Source organism: Corylus avellana, chromosome 10 (genome assembly GCF_965113065.1).
Source record: "Corylus avellana chromosome 10, dhCorAvel1.hap1.2, whole genome shotgun sequence".
Classification (NCBI taxonomy): Eukaryota; Viridiplantae; Streptophyta; class Magnoliopsida; order Fagales; family Betulaceae; genus Corylus; species Corylus avellana.
This window is the reverse complement of record NC_142499.1, coordinates 17,536,731-17,551,698: the sequence shown is the minus strand read 5'-3', so window position 1 is coordinate 17,551,698 and position 14,968 is coordinate 17,536,731. Positions and strand designations below refer to the sequence as shown.

General features: G+C 38.2%; 3 pseudogenes; all 3 read left to right on the top strand.

Annotated features, from left to right (window-relative positions):
• Positions 1–2,152: 2,152 nt before the first annotated feature.
• LOC132162393 (receptor-like protein 7) lies at positions 2,153–5,392 on the top strand (annotated as a pseudogene).
• Positions 5,393–7,225: 1,833 nt separating this feature from the next.
• On the top strand, positions 7,226–9,117 carry LOC148583434 (receptor like protein 27-like; annotated as a pseudogene).
• A 3,201-nt stretch (positions 9,118–12,318) lies between these two features.
• On the top strand, positions 12,319–14,968 carry LOC132162484 (uncharacterized; annotated as a pseudogene).

The following is a 14,968-nucleotide window of genomic DNA, read 5'->3' as shown; positions in this document are numbered from 1 at the left end:
GGAGACTTTCGAAGTCAAAAAAGCGGATTGGGACAAATAACGCGGCTAGTGGAAAGTAAAGCAAACAGTGAACCCAATGGTTGAGCTTCGTGGAAAGCCCACAACTTTTGCTACCCCTTAGACTGTTCCTGATTTATATTCTCTTCATCTTCCTCTACATAAATATCATTCAAGTTTACATCAGTTACTCGTAGATTGCACTTTCATCATTTCCAATTGAAGCAAATCCATCGCTACTTCTTCTACTTCCTATTCTACACCTTCGGTTTTCGATCCCGTGCCAAATCCCAGTGGTTTTTGGTCGGCCAAGACTTGAGTCACAGGCCGGAAAGAGATTTTAGGACTTGGGAGACTTTCGAAGTCAAAAAAGTGGATTGGGACAAATAACGCGGCTAGTGGAAAGTAAAGCAAGCAGTAAACCCAATGGTTGAGCTTCGTGGAAAGCCCACAACTTTTGCTACCCCTTAGACTATTCTTGATTGCTATTTTCTCCATCTTCCTCTACATAAATATCATTCCAGTTTACATCAGTTACTCGTAGATTGCACTTTCATCATTTCCAATTGAAGCAAATCCATCGCTACTTCTTCTACTTCCTATTCTACACCTTCGGTTTCCATCCCGTGCCAAATCCAGTGGTTTTTGGTCGGCCAAGACTTGAGTCATAGGCCGGAAAGAGATTTTAGGACTTGGGAGACTTTCGAAGTCAAAAAAGCAGATTGGGACAAATAACGCGGCTAGTGGAAAGTAAAGCAAACAGTGAACCCAATGGTTGAGCTTCGTGGAAAGCCCATAACTTTTGCTACCCCTTAGATTGTTCCTGATTACTATTCTCTCCATCTTCCTCTACAAAAATATCATTCAAGTTGACATCAGTTACTGATAGATTGCACTTTCATCATTTCCAATTGAAGCAAATCCATCGCTACTTCTTCTACTTCCTATTCTACGCCTTTGGTTTCCGTCCCATGCAAAATCCCAGTGGTTTTTGGTCGGCCAAGACTTGAGTCATAGGCCGGAAAGAGATTTTAGGACTTGGGAAACTTTCGAAGTCAAAAAAGCGGATTGGGACAAATAACGCGGCTAGTAGGAAGTAAAGCAAGCAGTGAACCCAATGGTTGAGCTTCGTGGAAAGCCCACAACTTTTGCTACCCCTTAGACTGTTCCTAATTGCTATTCTCTCCATCTTCCTCTACATAAATATCATTCCAGTTTACATCGGTTACTCGTAGATTGCATTTTCATCATTTCCAATTGAAGCAAATCCATCGCTACTTCTTCTACTTCCTATTCTACGCCCTTGGTTTCCGTCCCGTGCCAAATCCCAGTGGTTTTTGGTTGGCCAAGACCTGAATCATAGGCCGGAAAGAGATTTTAGGACTTGGGCGACTTCGAAGTCAAAAAAGCGGATTGGGACAAATAACACAGCTAGTGGAAAGTAAAGCAAATAGTGAACCCAATGGTTGAGCTTCGTGGAAAGCCCACAACTTTGCTACCCCTTAGACTTTTCCTGATTGATATTCTCTCCATCTTCCTCTACATAAATATCATTCAAGTTTACATCAGTTACTCGTAGATTGCACTTTCATCATTTCCAATTGAAGTAAATCCATCTCTACTTCTTCTACTTCCTATTCTACGCCTTCGGTTTCCGTCTCGTGCCAAATCCCAGTGGTTTTTGGTCGGCCAAGACTTGAGTCACAGGTCGGAAAGAGATTTTAGGACTTGGGAGACTTTCGAAGTCAAAAAAGTGGATTGGGACAAATAACTCGGCTAGTGGAAAGTAAAGCAAACAGTGAACCCAATGGTTGAGCTTCGTGGAAAGCCCACAACTTTTGCTACCCCTAAGACTGTTCCTGATTGCTATTCTCTCCATCTTCCTCTAGATAAATATCATTCCAGTTTACATCAGTTACTCGTAGATTGCACTTTCATCATTTCCAATGAAGCAAATCCATCGCTACTTCTTCTACTTCCTATTCTACGCCTTTGGTTTCTGTCCCGTGCCAAATCCCAGTGGTTTTTGGTCGGCCAAGACTTGAGTCACTGGCCGAAAAGGTCACGTTCATCGGTCCTCACCCTCCTGAACCTACCATTAGTTTCATAACTTTTCAATTCTTCATTGCGTGGCTGTCTCTCATTACAGCCTCCAATGTGAAATCCACTCTCTTCATGGCTTTTCTTGATGCTTCTTTGCTCACTTCAACTCAGCTTCAGTATCTTTGTGGTGGTGGGCCAATGTTTGGACAGTCAGAGGTCCTTGTTGCTCTAATTGAAGAACAACCTTACATTCAACACTGCAATGTCCGAAAAACTTGTTCGGTGGAATCAAAGTGCCGATTGCTATTCTTGGGAAGGTGTAAACTGCTCGGAGGGAAGTGTTATTGGTCTTGATCTGACGAACGAAGCCATCTCCGGTGGATGTGATAACTTAAGTAGCCTCTTCAATCTTTAGAATCTCCAGTACCTGAGTTTGGCTAACAACAACTTCAACGGTTCTCAAATTCCATCGGAGTTTGAGAAGATGAGGAATTTGAGTTATTTGAACCTATCAAGTGCTGGCTTTGCAGGGCAGATACCAATTGAAATTTTGCGCTTAACAAGGTTGGTTTCTATTGATTTATCTTCCAATTACTTCTCGGTAGATACTCTTCTGAAAATTGCGAATCCAAGTCTCATCCAAAGAGGTCCTGTTCTGAAACTTGAGAATCCAAGTCTCAATGTGCTGGTTTAGAACCTTACAGAGCTTGTAGAACTTATTCTTGATGATGTAAACATATCAGCACAAGGGAATCAGTGGTGCCAGGCCTTATCATCTTCACTGCCAAATTTGTGGGTGTTGAGTTTATCAAATTGTTATCTTTCAGGCCCTATTGATTCCACCTTACTGAAGCTTCAGTCCTTCTCGATTATCCGTCTGGATAATGACAATTTGTCTACTCCAGTTCCAGAGTTCTTCGCAAATTTCACAAATTTGAGGTTCCTGCGTCTCACTTCTTCTGGGTTGAGAGGCACATTTCCAAGAAAGATCTTCCAGGTACCAACACTAGAGATTCTTGACTTGTCTTATAATCGACTACTTCATGGTTCCTTGCCAGATTTTCCTCATAATGGATCTCTTCGCACTCTGTTGCTTAGCAAAACAAACTTTTCAGGGACAATATCAGATTCTATCGGTTACCTTACAAAGTTGTCTACAATAGATATTTCACACTGCAATTTCAGCGGATCACTGCCACACTCAATGGCAAAGCTTACACAATTGCTTTATTTGGATGTGTCACGGAACAAATTCATCGGACCAATTCCATCATTCAGCACGGCCAAGAAACTGACCCAAATAAAACTTTCTCATAATAATCTAAGTGGTCAGATTACATCCATTCGTTGGGAAGAGCTTCGGTATCTAGTAGGCCTTGACCTGAGTTTCAATTCACTGAATGGGAGTATTCCAGTTACTCTCTTTTCTCTTCCAAAATTGCAAATTTACAACTTTCCAACAACCAATTTTGTGGTCAACTCAATCAATTTTCCAACATTTTTTCTTACCAACTAGACACTCTTGATTTGAGTAGCAACAACTTGGAAGGGCCAATACCAATGTTTGTCTTTGAACTCCGTCTTCAGTTCCTCCTCCTTTTTTCAAACAACTTCAATGGCTCCTTGCAGCTTCTAAATGTGATTCAGCATTTGAGAAATCTTTCAACTCTTGATCTTTCGTTCAACAGGTTATTGATTGAATATAATGGAACTGATGGAATTAATTTAACTTTGTCCTCTTCCATTCCCCATATTTACGATATAAGTTTGGCTTCTTGTAGGTTGAAAAAGTTTCCTGATTTCTTGAGATACCAATCCGAATTAGTCGTTCTAGACCTTTCATACAACCAGATTGACGGAAATATACCAAATTGGCTCGGAGAACTTGGTGGTCTTGATTACTTAAATCTCTCTTTCAACTGGCTGGTGACTCTGGATCGACCTTTCTCCAATCTTTCTTATTTGGCTGTCCTGGGCCTTAGTTCAAACAAGCTCCAAGGACAACTCCCAGATCTACCACCGCGTGCCTGGTATTTGGATTTCTCGATGAATCATTTCAGCTCTGTAATACCAGCTAATATTGGTGACTCCTTTACTTCTGCTTATTTCTTCTCTCTTTCTAGCAATAACTTTTATGAGAGTATCCCTGAATCAATATGCAATGCTACATTTCTTCAAGTTTTAGATCTATCTAATAATTCCTTAAGTGGAAAAATACCCCAATGCTTGATTGAAAAGAGTGTGACTCTTGGGGTGCTGAATCTAAAGGGAAACAAACTTATTGGCTCAATTCCCGATTCCTTTAAAGACGATTGTAATTTACAAACTTTAGATCTCAATGGAAACCTAATAGGAGGACCATTACCGAAGTCTCTAGCCAATTGCACAAAGTTGGAGGTCTTGAACATGGGGAACAATCTCATCGAGGATGTCTTTCCATGTTACTTGAAGAACTCGTCCATGTTGCGCGCTCTTGTATTGCGATCTAACAACTTTAGCAGGCCTGTTGCTTGTTTGGATCCTAATGCCACCTGGCCTATGCTTCAAATTGTAGACATAGCTTCAAACAATTTTACCGGTAAAATTCCAAAAATTTCTGCCTGGAAAGCAATGATGGATACTGAAAATAGGGCCCAATTTGAATTCTTGTGTTTCAGGCATTTGTACTATCAAGATTCCATAATACTTACCTCCAAAGGTCGAAATATGGAGTTGGTGAAGATTCTAACTATCTTCACCTCAATTGACTTTTCTTGCAACAATCTTGAGGGGCCAGTACCGGAAGAACTCGGAGGACTTAGATCACTATATGTTCTCAACTTGTTGCACAATGCTCTTACTAGCCAAATTCCACCATCTCTCGCAAACTTGACTCAGTTGGAGTCCTTAGACTTGTCAAGGAACAAGCTTACGGGGGAGATTCCAGTACAACTTGCAGCTGGTCTGATTTTCCTTTCTGTTCTAAACCTTTCATTCAATCAATTCGTGGGGCCAATCCCAATGATCAAGCAATTTGCGACATTTTCTGAAGCTTCCTATGTAGGAAATAAAGGGTTATGTGGCTTCCCTTTGAAGGCAAAATGCACACATGCAAAGCCAATTTCACCGCCAACATTTAAAGAAAGTCCTTCGAATTCTGAGAATGTGATTGATTGGAATTTTATTAGTGTTGAACTGGGATTTGTTTTTGGTTTTGGAATTGTAATTTGGTCCCTTATGTTTTTGAAGAGATGGAGGATATGGTATTCCAGGCACATTGATGACATTCTTTTCAGGATCTTCCCTCAATTATATCTCAGAAAAAAAATATCGTTGAAGATGAATGCACAAAAATCAAGGGAGGAGGCATTAGTGATAGTTTATGAGAAGTAATGTACCAAAGCTTAGCGTTTATTTCTTTCTGCTTCAATAAAAGGAAATATAAAAATTGTATCTATGTAATTGGATGCAAGTGATGTCTTTAAGGTATGATGTTTGTAACTACTAAGTTGTATTATTGAAATACTTAGCTTTTGTTTCTTTGTTTTTGATGAATTTCGTGGAAGATGCTCAGGCCTTACTTGATTTTATTGCGAACTGGTTCGTTTAGTTTGCCCCATACTTGGCCGACCTCAAAAAGGTAGTCATCGTGTTTTTGTCCCTCACGTTCTGTATGGGGTTATTTTTCGAGACCTGTTTTTTTGTACATATTCTTTTTCTGTACCTAATTACTGCATTTTTGACTCATATTTGGAGAGGATGCACTCTCATGATCTGCATGAAGGACATGTTTATATATAAATTCTCACATAGCTAGTACAAACATCTGTAATTTGAATAAAATTGGATTCGACAAATTGTGGTGGGATGAAAGGTGGGATTTGCCCAGCTCCATTTATTTTCCCATTCCTTTTTTTTTTTTTTTTTTTTCATTCTTCTAGATTTTTTTTTGTGCACTTCACGTTCTAATTTTTCTCTTGTAACCCCACACAATGTAGATTGGAAACGAATACATGGGTTTAATCTAATGGCTTAAGCAATGACCTATTTTTATTCTTTATTTATTTATTTTGATACTTAGAATCCAAAAAGACAAAAAACAAAAACACCTAGAGTGAACTGAATACCTCTAAAGTGAACTCTAATCACGGCTTAATAAATCATATGTTGGACGCAGAAATTAGCATTTTTGTGAACTTTTTGAGCATTCCAAAGAGAGACAATAGGGATGAGAGAGATGGTGCTAGAAATGAAGCAGCATGTGTGTGTGTTTTTTTTTATCCTTTTTTAATAATAATTATGTATAAAAATATTAAATTCATTTAAATTATTATTTTTTTTTTTTTAAAAAAAAAGGGGGATTATCTAGATTTTGAATATAAAAATGAGATTACATAGACATTAAAATATCATTAACTGACACGAAATGATATTGGTTTGCTTGTTATGCCTTAATTTCCTTCATCACTCGTACAGGTTAATAAAAATTATTGCCTTTTATGTCTTCAAATAAGGAACAATTCTAATAATGATAGAAACAAGACCTTGTATGCTCTTAATGAGGTCCATGGTCCAAGATTCCAGCCCTATCAATGCTTTATTTGGATTGAAATTTCAAATTACACAAAATTCCCATAGTTTTTAGAGAGAACTTTGCATCAAGCCTGCTTGGTGGCGCGTGGGGGACTGATCGGATTCATTGGAGCAATGTTGAGGGGATTCTCCAATTTTTCTCCTTACCTGTAGAGGATTTTCAAAGACTTCTAAAGTCAAGCAGGCAATAACACAGCAAGTGATTCACATGTACTGATGGTTGAAAAGCCATGCAAACCGTAAGCCCAACGGTCAAGCCTTAGGGGGCATCCTACGAGCTTTTTGAGCCACCATGTTTGACCATGAAATTTGTCTAAAGAAATTTCTGAGGAGGTTTAATTTTTCTGGTGCTGGAAAGAGAGTCTAGGAGATTTTCAAAGCAAAGCGGATTGGGACAATATTGATTGAGCTTCGTGGACTGCCCACAGATTTTGCTACTCCTTTGACTTTTCCTGATTGCTATTCTCTCCATCTTCCTCTACATTTATTGAAGCAAATCCTTTTATACTTCTTATCCACCAGTGGTTTTTGGTCCTCACTCTTCTGAATCCGCCATTAATTTCATCAACTTTTCATTTCTCTATTGTGTGGGTGCCTCTCACTACAGCCTCCAATGAGAAATCAAATCTTTTCATGGCATTTCTTGATGCTTCTTTGCTCACTTCAGCTCACCTTCTATATCTTTGTGGCGTTTGGACAATGTCTTGGCAATCAGCAATCCTTATTATTGCAAATGAAGAACAACCTCGTATTCAGCAGTGATTTGTCCACAAAACTGGTCTACTGGAATCAAAGTGCAGATTGCTGTTTGTGGGAAGGTGTAAACTGCGCGGAAGGATGTGTTATTGGCCTTAATCTGACCAACAAATCCATCTCGGGTGGACTTGACAACTTAAGCAGCCTCTTCAATCTTTCGTATCTCCAGCGCTTGAATTTGGCTTTAACTTCAACGGCTCTCAAATTCCATTGGAGTTTGACAAGCTGGCAAATTTGAATTATTTAAACCTATCAAATGCGGGCTTTGATGGGTAGATACCAATGGCGATTTCACGCTTGACAAGGTTGGTTACTCTTGACCTGCATTACAACTCACTGAATGGGAGTATTCCAATTTCCTTGTTTTCCCTTCCATTATTGCAAACATTACAACTTTCCAACAACCAATTTTCTGGTCAACTCAATGAAATTCTCGATGTTTCTTCTCACCTGATGGACACCCTTGATTTGAGTAGCAACAACTTGGAAGGGCCAATACCCATGTCTGTCTTTGAACTCCGACGGCTTAAGATCCTCTCACTTTCTTCAAACAACTTCAATGGATCCTTGCAGCTTAATGTGATTCAACAGTCGAGCAATCTTTTGCACCTTGATCTTTCATACAATAGGTTATTGATTGAATATAATGGAACTAATTCGTCATTCTCCTCCTTTCCCCAGATTGCCACATTAATATTGGCTTCTACCACATTAATATTGGCTTCTAGCAAGTTGAAAAAGTTTCCTGATTTCTTGAGAAACCAATTCAAACTCACTTATCTAGACCTTTCAGACAACCAGATTGAAGGAGATATACCAAACTGGCTCTTGGAACATCGTAATCTTATTGGCTTAAATCTCTCTTTTAATCACCTGGTGACTCTAGATGGACCTCTCTCTAATCTTTCTTCTTTGCGTGTTCTGGACCTTAGTTCAAACCAACTCCTAGGACAACTCCCAAATCTACCACCATTTGTCACGTACGTGGATTTCTCGAGGAATAATTTCAGCTCTGTAATACCAGCTAGTACTATTGACTCCCTTACTTCTGCTTATTTCTTCTCTCTTTCTAGCAATAAGGTCCATGGGAGTATCCCTGAATCAATATGCAATGCAACATATCTTCATGTTCTAGATTTGTCTAATAATCTCTTCAATGGAAAAATACCCCAATGCTTGAGTGAGATGTATCGGACTCTTCTGGTGCTAAATCTAAGGAGAAACAAGTTCACTGGCTCAATTCATGATTCCTTTGAAGACAATTGTAGTTTACGAACTTTGGATTTTAGTGAAAACCTAATCAGAGGACTGTTACTGAAGTCTCTAGCCAATTGCACAAAGTTGGAGGTCTTGAACATCAGGAACAATCTCATCGAGGATGCCTTTCCATGTTACTTGAAGAACGCATCCATGTTGCACATCCTTGTTTTGCGATCTAACAACTTTACCGGGCTCGTTAGTTGTTCAGAGCCTAATGCCACTTGGCCGATGCTTCAAATTGTAGATATAGCTTCAAATAATTTTACCGATAAGCTTCCAAAAATTTATGGCTGGAAGGCAATGATGGATGATGAAATTGAGGCCCAATCAGAGCATACGCACCTCCAATTTGAAGTCTTGAGACAATATTACCATCAAGATTCCATAACAATTACCTTCAATTTTACTATGGAGTTGGTGAAGATTCGAAATGTTTTCACTGTGATTGACTTTTCCAGCAACAATCTTGAGGGGCCAATACTGGACTAATTTGGAGGACTTAAATCATTATATGTTCTCAACTTGTCGCATAATGCTCTTACAGGCCAAATTCCACCATCTCTAGCAAACTTGACTCTACTAGAGTCACTAGACTTGTCCAGGAACAATCTTACAGGGGAGATTCCAATGCAACTTGTAGATGGTCTTACTTTCCTTTCTTTCCTAGACCTTTCTTTCAATCATTTGGTGGGGCGAATTCCACAAATTAAGCAATTTACTACATTTTCTTAAGCTTCATTTGCCGGAAACAAAGGATTATGTGGCTTCCCTTTGAAAGCAGAATGCCCATATACAGAGCCAGCGCCACCTCCAACATTTGAAAGAAGTCATTCGAATTCTGAGATTGTGAATGATTGGGACTTTATGAGAGTTGAACTGGGACTTATTTTTGGTTTTGGAATTGTAATTGGCTTCTTATATTTTTGAAGAGATGGAGGATGAATGCACTGAAATCAGGGGTGGAGGCATTAATGATCATTTTTGAAAAGTAATGCACCCTAAGCTTACCTTTTGTTTCAATAAAAGGAAAAAATAAAAATTTTATCCTTACAATTGGATGCGAGTGTTGTCTTTTAGGTATGTTGTTTGTAACTGCCAAGCTGTATTATTGTTTGCCAATAATTCCTTTTCAATATGGTTGTTGGGGGTAGAGAGGGAGACCTGATTTTGGAGCATAAAACTATGGTCAAATTTTTTTGAAAGTTCACGTGTTCATAAAATTAGAACAGAGAATAATTCCATGCAGAAAAAAAAAAAAAAAAAAGGATTAAAATATATATTATTTAAATATAAGAAAATGGTCTCACTTAAACTTGTAACAAGCCTCAAAATGTATTGAGTTGGCCTTGTGTATATGTTGCCTAAATTGTCACATCATTTAAAATTTTAAAAAAATATAACGCTATGTACATCGTTAGATGCTGTAAAATTTAATCTGAACCATTAAATGGTTGTGAAATGAAGAGATTTAAGGTTTAAGGTTTAAGGTTGTTGTACTAGAGTGAATGAGGAATTTCGTTTGTGTGGTGTGAAACTGTGAATACAGGGAAGACTGAAGGCAAGGATATGGTCGAGAGATTCCATAAAGAAAGGCCTCTTTTCACGTCAATCCGGCCTAAGCCACGGTCCAGAAAGAATAGCTAACCAAAATTTACCCACATTTGAAAGTCCACCAAAATGGAATTGTGATGCTGGCCTTAGGGTAAAGACAGACTATATTTAGTAGGGAAATTAAGGTCTCAGATGGTGATAGAATCACTATTTTGGAGAATTTTAATTACTATTATTATCATTATTATTATTACTATTACTATTAGGGCGAATTGCTAATTAGTCCATGTATGTGATTTCAAACAGAGCTTATAAATCCTTGTAATATGCCTCTATAACAAAATGTTCCCTCACACAAATTTGAGTAAATTTTTTCAATAGAACCTTTATGAATAGCAATTTTACCTTCAAATAATTTTAAAAAAATAAAAATCAAATTTAGCGATTGCCAAACTACCTTATAGGCTTTTGGAGGTAGTGGGCTATCCCCTCTGGCCAATTCTTAGTGTGGTTGACCATCCATAAGGATCTTTGAGATGGTTCGGCCACCCATTTTACCTATTCTGGAGGTGGTCGACCGACCTTATCTCCCTTGAGGATGGTTTAGTCAACCCCAACGGTTGGGTTTAGGGTGTTCGAACCACACCCTAGAATTGGCTAGAGAGGGTGGCCGACCACCCCAAGGGCTATATAGTTCGATCAGCTTTAAACTAATATATAATAATAATAATAATAATAATAATTTTTTTTTATTTGAGAATAATATTGCAGTTTCATTGCAGTTATATCCGAAAAATGCCCTAAATTTGTAAAGAGATATCATTTTGTTACAATGGCATACCAAATGGAGTTAAATTCTCATTTTGAAATCTCAGGAATTAACTTTTTATAAGTTCAAATAACAAGACCAGATTAATATATATATATATATATATATATTTTCCTTAGTATTATTAGTAGAAGTAGCATTAATGAAATAGACAAAATTCTAAGTCATGGTACAAGTATAGGGGTTAGACAAAAGGCAACAAAACAAAATATAATAACAATCAAATTTTGAATAAGCGACTCTAGAATGAGTAATTCTAGAAGGCATCTCAAGTATATATCCTCCCCTCAAATTTTTTATTTTTTATTTTTCCCTCAAATTATTTTTGCTCACACTTGCCCACGTGCAGCTAATACGTATGTATGACTTTATGAAAGTTAAAGAAGTTTAGCTTCCTTCAACCAACCCCTTGAAATATTATTAAATGTACCCTTTTCCTATATATATATTTCAACAACCAAATAGTATTTTAAGCTTACTTTATATCTATAATCAGACAAAAAAAATGATTAGGTGATAAAAAAAACACTAGTGACGACCCTATGCATATCAAATTAATGACTTTTTGAATAGCTTGGTTAGAAGACTCAGAACCTCTAATTTATTCGTGCATTGGCCTATTGGCTGGTTTCATAGTTTTTCTATAGTGGGGTTGGCTGCTTCCAAGCTAACATGATCTTCATTTCTAAAGTAAGACCAATCATTCAAAAAAGAAGACCAAAATTGTTAAGTAATCCTCACCAAATACTCGAAAATGAAAAGAAATTAAGAATTGTAAGATAACATAAAACAATGCTCGAATTTTCTTGACTTCAAACAATTTTTAGAGTCACGCCCACTTAGTGTAAAAAAATGGGTAATATTGTAAATTTGGTTATTCAACTTGAATATTAAGACAATATTACCATTCTTTTTACACTAAAGGAATATTCTCCTTTTCAAATGAAATGAAGAGGATCCGATTCCGTTATGAAACTACCTTGCCTTACAAGATTCTTAAAAAGAAAACTCCATAGTATATTCCAAGGGGTACATATATGATTCCTCACCGTGAATCTCAATCCATGGAATCAACATTCAAAGCTGGCGAAGTCATGGCATTTGGAATTCTTGATCAGAAGCTTCGAGCGTCCATTTCAAGATGGTATAACAACCAGGCGTGTGTTTACTTCAACAATTAATGCTAGCCATCCCATTCTCTTTATATCCGTATCTGATCTTCCTCTTCTTCTTCATATCTTTCTCTATCTCCCATTCCACACGATAAATTCCGTCACCTCTTGATCAGTTTTTTATCATATTGTCACCTCATGTTACAGCCTCCAGTGAGAACCTCGTCCTTTTTCTTGATGCCCATATGCCCACTTTTCCTCAGCTTCTGTACCATTGTGGTGTCTGGCCAATGTTTTGGCAATCAGCAGTCTTTGTTGCTCCAGTTGAAGAACAACCTCATATTCGACAGTGCTTTGTCCGCGAAACTGGCCGGTGCATTGGAACCAAAGTGCCGATTGTTGTTCATGGGAAGGCGTAACCTGCGAGGAAGGACGTGTTATTGGTCTCGACCTGACCAATGAATCCGTCTCAGGTGGACTCGAGAATTCAAGCAGCCTCTTCAGTCTACAGCATCTCCAAAACTTGAGCTTGGGTTACAACAACTTCAACAAGTCTCAAATTCCATCGGAGTTTGACAAGCTCATGAATTTGAGGTTTTTGAACCTATCAAATTCTGGCTTTGCAAGACAAATTCCAATTGCAATTTCCCACTTGAGGAGTTTGGTTTCTCTTGATTTATCTACTAGAACTCCACTGAGACTTGAGAATCCAAATTTAAATATGCTCATTTAGAACCTTCCGGAGCTTATAGAGCTTCTTCTTGATGGGGTAAACATATCAGCATAGGGGAATGAGTTGTGTCGGGCCTTATCATCTTCACTGCTAAATTTGAGAGTGTTGAGTTTGTCAAATAGTTACCTCTCAGGCCCTATTGATTCCACCTTACTCAAGCTTCAGTCCCTCTCAATTATTCGTTTGGATAAAAACAATTTGTTTACTCCAATTCCAGAGTTCTTCGCAAATTTCACAAAATTGATGTCGTTGCGTCTCAGTTTTTGTGGGTTGATTGGCACATTTCCAAGAAAGATCTTCCAGCTGGTACCAACACTAGAGATTCTTGACTTGTCTAATAATCAATTACTTAATGGTTCTTTGCCAGATTTTCCCCAAGCCCGCACGGTTTTATTATTGGGTTTACCCCCAAAAGGCCTCATACCATTTAGAGAGAATATATTCCATATAAACACATCATCTTTTCCATGCTTAGGCAATATGGGACGTTACAATCACCCCCTCTTAGGACTTAGTGTCCTCGCTGGTGACCCTCATGGGCTTGTGCACGCTCCCCCCATCTCGGGCTGGGCTATGGCTCTGATACCATATGTAACATCCCTGCTCCAATTAGTATGATATTGTCCGCTTTGGGCCAAGCCCGCACGGTTTTATTATTGAGTTTATTCCCAAAAGGCCTTATACCATTTAGAGAGAGTATATTCCATATAAACACATCATCTTTTCCATGCCCAGGCAATGTGGGACGTCACATTAGCAATACAAGATTTGCGGGGAAACTGCCAGATTCTACTGGTAATCTCAAAATGTTGTCAAAGATGGATCTTTCCTTCTGCAATTTTGATGGGTTAGTCCCATACTCAATGGCAAGCCTCACACAATTGGTTTATTTGGACATCTCACACAATAGTTTCAATGGACCAATTCCTGTCTTCAGCATGGCCAAAAATCTGACCCAAATAAACCTTTCTTATAACAATTTAACTGGTCAAATAACTTCCACCCGCTGGGAAGAGCTTCTGAATCTAGTGGATCTTGACTTACGTTACAATTTGTTAGAAGGGAATATTCTAGTGTCTCTCTTCTCTTCCATCAATGCATAAATTACTACTTTCTAATAACCAATTTTCTGGTAAACTCAATGAATTTTCCAACATTTCTTCTCATATGCTAGGCACCCTTGATTTGAGTAGCAACTACTTGGAAGGTCCAATACCTATGTCTGTCTTTCAGCTCCGAGGTATTAAGTTCCTCTCACTTTCTTCAAACAACTTTAATGGCTCCTTACAGTTTAGTGTGATTCAACGGCTAAAAGATCTTTCAAATCTTGATCTTTCACAAAATAGCTTGTCGATTGAATATAATGGAACTAAGTCTTTGTTATGCTCCTTTCCCCAAATCACCACATTAAAATTGAGTTCTACCAAGTTGAAAACATTTCCTGGTTTCTTGATAAACCAATCCAAATTAAGATATCTAGACCTTTTAGACAACCAAATTATGGGAGAGATACCCGAATGGATTTGGAAAAATTTTAATCTTGTTCACTTAAATCTCTCTCATAACAGCCTCATGAAGTTGGAAGGACCTTTACTCAATCTTTCTTCCTTAAGAGTCCTAGACCTTCACTCTAACCAACTCCATGGTCAACTCCCAGTTCTCCCACCATCTGCCACTTATTTGGATTTCTCAAGGAATGATTTTAGCTTTGCTATTCCAACTAGTATTGGCAATTCCCTGAAATCCACTTATTTCTTCTCTCTTTCAAGCAATAACTTCCACGGGAATGTCCCAGACTCAATATGCAATGCTTCGTATCTTCAAGTTCTAGATCTGTCTAATAATTCTTTGAATGGCACAATTCGCCAATGCCTGATTGAGATGAGTAAGACTTTATGGGTGCTGAATCTAGGGAGAAACAACTTCATTGGCATAATTTTTGATTCATTTCCTAACAAATGTGGTTTACAAACCCTAGATCTCAGTGGAAACCTACTAAAAGGAGTGCTACCGAAGTCTCTCGCCAATTGCACAAAGTTGGAGATCTTAAGCATTGGGAACAATCACATTGATGATACATTCTCGTGTTACTTGAGGCTTATTATTGTAAGGTGA